The following is a 5,609-nucleotide window of genomic DNA, read 5'->3' as shown; positions in this document are numbered from 1 at the left end:
TCCCCGCAGCCCCGCCCCGCCCCGCCCCGCCCCGCCCCGCCCGGGCCCCGCCCCGCCCCCGCCCCCGCCCCGCTCCGGGCCCGGGTTGGTGGGTCCGATCCTTCCGCGCGGGGCGGAGGCCGCCCCCTGAGCCCGGGGGCTTCTGGGAGTTGTAGTGCGCTTTCCGCATCCCCGGACTTAGAGACCTAGGTACCAGCTGTAGTAGGTTCTTCGCCCACAAGGGCTGAGGCAGGACCCCCCCGCCCCCCCGCCCCCCCGCCCGGGAGTCACTGCTGCCTGTGCCTCAGGGGGCAAAACTAGGCTTGGAAAGTTTCTCCTTGCTCGTCGGTAGGGCCCTGGGGCTGAGTGGGGTGAGCAAAATGCTTCTGACTTGGACTTGAACTAGGTCATGGACATTTTCCAACTTCCACCCAGACCCACACAGAAGTAGAGGTGGTGGGTGGGAGCTAAAGAAGCCTCCCAACCCAATCTAGCAAGTCCTTCGGTCAAAGTTCTGTGGGGTCGCAGAAACACTTGGGGCAGGAAGCCTGCCCACTGCGGCCAATGTCCATAGATGTCGCAAGGACAGAGACTGGCAGCTAGGAAGCATTCCAACGAGGGGCCATGACCCCTGCTTGGGGAGCCGGGTGAGGCTAGGGTGGAGTGGGCACTGGATCTGCTGCTGAGGCAGCTGTGACAGCTCCCCCCGTAGGGAGGAATAACTTGACCAGGTACGCAGCACAGAAGGGGACACTGAGGCTTGCCTTTGCAAGCCCAAGGTCTCACAGCATCCTTCGCGACAGCCAAAAGGTGGGAACCACCATGGACATGGACAGATGAGTAGATAAACTGTGGTATGTCCACATAATGGAGTATCATTCAGTCTTAAAAAGGAAGGAAATTAATTTTTAGAATATTTTATTTATTCATGAGAGACACACAGAGAGAGGCAGGCTCCCTGCAGGGAGCCTGATGCAGGACTCAATCCCAGAACCCCAGGATCATGCCCTGAGCTGAAGGCAGACACTGAGCCACCCAGGTGCCTCAAAAGGAAGGAAATTCTGACATGTGCTGCAAAGATGATCCTCAAAGACATTACGGTCAGTGAAGGAAGTCCAACACAAAAGGACAAATATATGCTGTTATCTTCCACTTATATGAGGTACTTAGAGTCCAGTTCATAGAGACAAATACTAGAATGGTGGCTGCCTGAGGCTGGGGGGAGGGAGAAATGGGGAGTTAGTGTTTAATAAGTAACAGAATTTCAGTTTTGCAAGATGAAAAAGTAGCAACGGAGGGTGGCCTGAATGTACTTAATGCCACTGAAATGTATGCTTAAAAATGGTTACAATGGGGATCCCTGGGTGGCGCAGTGGTTTGGCACCTGCCTTTGGCCCAGGGCGCGATCCTGGAGATCCAGGATCGAATCCAATGTCGGGCTCCCGGTGCATGGAGCCTGCTTCTCCCTCTGCCTATGTCTCTGCCTCTGTGTGTGTGTGTGACTGTCATAAATAAATAAAAAATTTTTAAAAATGGCTACAATGGTAAATTTTATGTATATTTTACCATAATTTCAAAAAATGAGGCTAAGGTCTCAACACCTGACTAGCTAGGACTCTAACACTGTTCCTAACACACAGCAGGCACTCACAATATTTTTTGTTTTAATACAACAACTCTAGGTATTTCCCATAATCATTGTCCCCACTTTACAGGGTAAAACTGAGGCTCTAGGAGGTTAATCAGCTCAAGTGATACAACGGGTAAGTGGCAGAGCCTGAGCTAAACCCAGGCACTGGAGCTCCAGAAAGGCCTCCTTAACCACTCCCCTCAGCCATTCCTTGGCAGCACCATTCACAGAATCAGGGAGCACAGCCCGCGAGGAGAGAGGGTAAGGGGAAGGCATAGTGCTGGTGAAGTAATGGCGAGCCAGAAGATGTTCCTCGGTAGCTTGCTTGAAGTGAGTCCTGGAATCCAGGGGTGAGGTGCAGACTCGAAGTTCAGATGGTGGAGGAGCCCTCATACCCAGGCACCCACCAAACTTTTTCGTATCCATTACTGCCCACCTATCACCCTAAACAAACGGACCAGGGCTGCAGGTTGGTGACCCTGGGATGAAAGATGTTCTACGGGCTCAGTCAAGAGCGGACAACACGGTGAGCTCCCTTGTCTCCCTCATAATGGGTCGGTTTGTAAGAGCCAGTGCCTGTAGATTTAGTAACAAACACATCATCGACAATATTTAGTAACAGCCCAGAACAATTGTTATCATTGGTGTTTGTCATAGTGTGTCCCACTTCCCCACATCTTACAAATTCCCCAGGACAGCTGAGGCTGCGGTAGGGTGGCGGGCGCTGCGATGGAGTGGATGGAGTGGATGGAGTGGATGGAGTGGATGGAGTGGATGGAGTGCCGCCGCGAAGCTTAATGGCCTGTCTGGTTCCACTTTCACCCATTCTATGAGGATTGATTGCTTAAGGTTTGGGATAGAGGCCTAGACGCTCCCTGGTGGTCTAATGGTTAGGATTGGGATAGAGGCCTGCCTGCTCTCTTCAGGGTCACAGTCTAGGCAAATCCCGCCTCCTGGATTGGATACCCCCTCTGACAAGGAGCTCACTACCTTACAAGGCAGCAGCTCATCCCACCAAGGAATAGGGTTATTCTGCCATCCGGGCAATTGACCACACTCTTACAGACAGTGGCTGTTGTGCAAAGCCTCAGCAAGTCAACACCTGCCTGTGCCAACCTGAGAACAATATGATCTAAATTTAATTGCCTCCTGAGGCAACTGTTTGCAATAGAATGTAATTTACAATGGCCAATAAATCTTGCAGAGGAACAACATCTCCATTTGCCTCCCTAAAAGTATAAACACTTCCATTGCTCAAGCCTCTATGTCACACACCTCCGCTTCCCACCCACAGCCCCCCTCCCCCTGCGCCCTCCAACCATAGGATCCCAGCCTGGGACAGCCTAAGAGGAGCCGCCTAGCCCCTCGATGCCTTGCTATCTCTCTCTGTGTCAATAAAAACAAACAAGCAAACAAATAAGCCCCACAAATAAATGCATTCTTCCTGTAAAACATTACAAACAAATCACTCCTCTCTGACACCACTCCAAATTCAGTTCCCTTCTTGCCCCAGAGATAAGGACTTTTATCAGATTGGATAAAATCTTCCAGAACCTTCCCTATGTATTTTCATAAATGTATGTATCCATGGTGTAGAAAAACATTTAGCTTTGCTTTATGTGTGTTTCTAAACAAACTATACAATGCTGATTGTTCCAGTCTTGCTTTTTTGTCCAACAATAGATTTTGGAGATCTCTCCATGTCAGAACACAGATCTGCCTGTCTCATAACTCCTGGGCTGCGTGCCTTGGTGTGGATCTACCACAGTGTCTTTATTTAACTCCCTCTTTGATGGCGTTTAATCTTTTTTCCTTTTACACGAATCCTCTGAGAACATTCAGGACCACCTTAGAACACTTTCAGGGCTCAAAGCTCACAAAGTGTTCCCAGAGACTGAGCTAAGCTAAAAGTTGCCTTCTCCTAACTCCTAACTCCTAACTCCCAGCACCTCTTGCTGGCCCAGTTCTAGGAAGAAAATTTGGCCCTGGAGGTGCTTCTCATCCTGGAGCTCTCAGAGCGGGAGGGATCATTCAAGATCTGTCCACCTGGCCTCATTTTAGAGAGGCGGCCACTAGGCTCAGAGATGTTAAGTGTGTTGCACAAGGTCACACAGCACGTCAGTGTTGCTTCTTCTTGGGACCCACATCCAGCTCACTCAGGAAACAACATACTGCCAGTTTTTGCCCTGAGAAGCTCTGTTCCCAGGCTCAGCAGTTACAAAAGGCCCCCAGGGCTTTGTTTTCAAAGGAGAAATGAAGCGGGAAGTATTTTTAACCGCTGGCCCCGCCTTGCTCCTGCCTTGCTCCCTCGTGCTTGCTGTCCAGGAAAGGCCGGCTTCACAGTGGCATTGCAACTCATGGAAAACAACAAACGCCCGAAATAGATGATACCCAAGCTCAGGAATGGAAAAAATTGGCTCATGCCTTCAAATGCCTCTTTTAGAAAAAGCCAAGAATAGCTTTCAGCCTTTGGGGACCTGCTGGGGGTGAGGGAGTGAGGAGGTGTGGCGCTGGGACAGGGATCCAGCCAAGATTGAGATCGCCAAGGGCCCAACTTCCAGCCAGAAGAGTTTTGGCCATTTCCCCCCAGGGGACGTGAAAATTAGCTTCCCCAGCTCTGTCCACCAAGGGAGCCATGTCTACACCCAGCTACTTGTTCCCTCTGACCCCCCAGTGCACCCCCACCCTTTAGCCCTGCCCTTAGGCTGAATCAAGAACAACTTCCTTTGTTGGACCAGGCCTGGGCTGGGAGCTCCTCTGCCCCACCAAGGGCCTAGCAGGGTGGAAACCTGAGCTTCTGCCCTTCCTGAGCCTGAAGGGTGAAAGCTGATTCCCCGGTGTTGGGGGGGGTGGGGAGTGGATGACAAAGAGATAAACTGAGGGTTTGCATCCCTAATCTTACAGCCCAGCTATATGGCCTTGGGCAAGTCACTTGACCTGATGCAGCCTCAGTTTCCTCATCTGGAAAGCAGGGGTAATCTTTCAGTTACTCATTCAAACAACACATGTTGGGTCTGACTACGTGTCAGCACTGGGCACTAGACACTGAGGACATAGCCGCAACCAGAACAAAGTCCCGATCATTTGGATCAGAAGATGTAGCCTTGCTAACCTCAAAGGCTGCAGGGAATTAGCCATCCCTTCTTCACACAGTTATGCAGCCAGCCTGGCGCTAGGAGGGCATAATGCTTTGGGCCAGTGTTTATGAGACCTTATGCCATGCATCTTACCTTGATGATTTCATTTAGTGTCATCCCAACCCTGTGATGTAGACACTATATTTATCCCCATATTACGGCCGAGGCCGTTGAGGAGCAGAGAGTTTGTGCTGGAGAAGTTCCAAGGCTCATCTGCAAACAGTAAGGAGTAAGGAAAAAGGCCGATGGGCCAGGTCACTATTAAGCCCCAGGGACTGGAATAACTAAAGCCTGGTTCTCTGTGTCACTTTGCAATACAAAGTGGTAGGTAGCCTGAGGTCAGTACATAGGCACAGGACAAAGTCTTCTTAAAACGTGGGGTCTATGCAGCCCTTTTACTTAAAATAAGATCCCAATTGTCCCTCCAACCCTACGGTGTCCGACTGTCTCCCATTTGACACAGGAGAAACCAAGGCACGTACAGGTTAAGTGAGTTTCCCAATCACTGCACAACAGGGGTTTCTGCTCGAGGGGTGCTTATCACAGGCAGGTTGCCATGCTGGACCCCGACTGCACCTGCCGGAGATGCGGGATGCCAGGGTGCGGCGCGGCAGGCCGGCTAGGAGAGAACTACGTCTCCCAGGATGCCGTGCGACGGGCGTGTGGGGCGGGGCCGCCGCGAGCACAGGGCTGTAATTTCTTGGTATTTAAAAAAAAAAAAAAAAAAAAAAAAGGTAGCAAAAGAAAAGAGAGAAAGAATCAAAGCCTCAAGCGTCATGTCTAGGAATAGCCTCGGAGCCAGGCCAAGTCATTATAGACGATGAGTAATCCGGTTAAGTCATTTCTCTAAACACCATTCCTTG

At 51.0% G+C, this 5,609-nt stretch overlaps 2 protein-coding genes across 2 annotated transcripts in view; both read left to right on the top strand.

The window, feature by feature from the left end:
* The window catches only part of MTA3 (metastasis associated 1 family member 3), a 313,378-nt gene that overhangs the window by 250,813 nt on the left and 56,956 nt on the right, over nt 1–5,609 (top strand). The gene's annotated exons all lie outside the window — the stretch shown is intronic.
* NEURL3 (neuralized E3 ubiquitin protein ligase 3) overlaps nt 5,480–5,609 on the top strand; it is a 30,904-nt gene continuing 30,774 nt past the window's right edge. The window contains exon 1 of the mRNA XM_077843410.1: nt 5,480–5,608. The gene's annotated coding sequence lies outside the window, so the exon portion shown is untranslated. The remainder of the gene's footprint in view (nt 5,609) is intronic.

The sequence above is a fragment of the Canis aureus genome, chromosome 12 (assembly GCF_053574225.1).
Source record: "Canis aureus isolate CA01 chromosome 12, VMU_Caureus_v.1.0, whole genome shotgun sequence".
Lineage (NCBI taxonomy): Eukaryota > Metazoa > Chordata > Mammalia > Carnivora > Canidae > Canis > Canis aureus.
The sequence above is the reverse complement of the archived record's forward strand: the minus strand, read 5'-3'. Positions and strand labels throughout refer to the sequence as shown.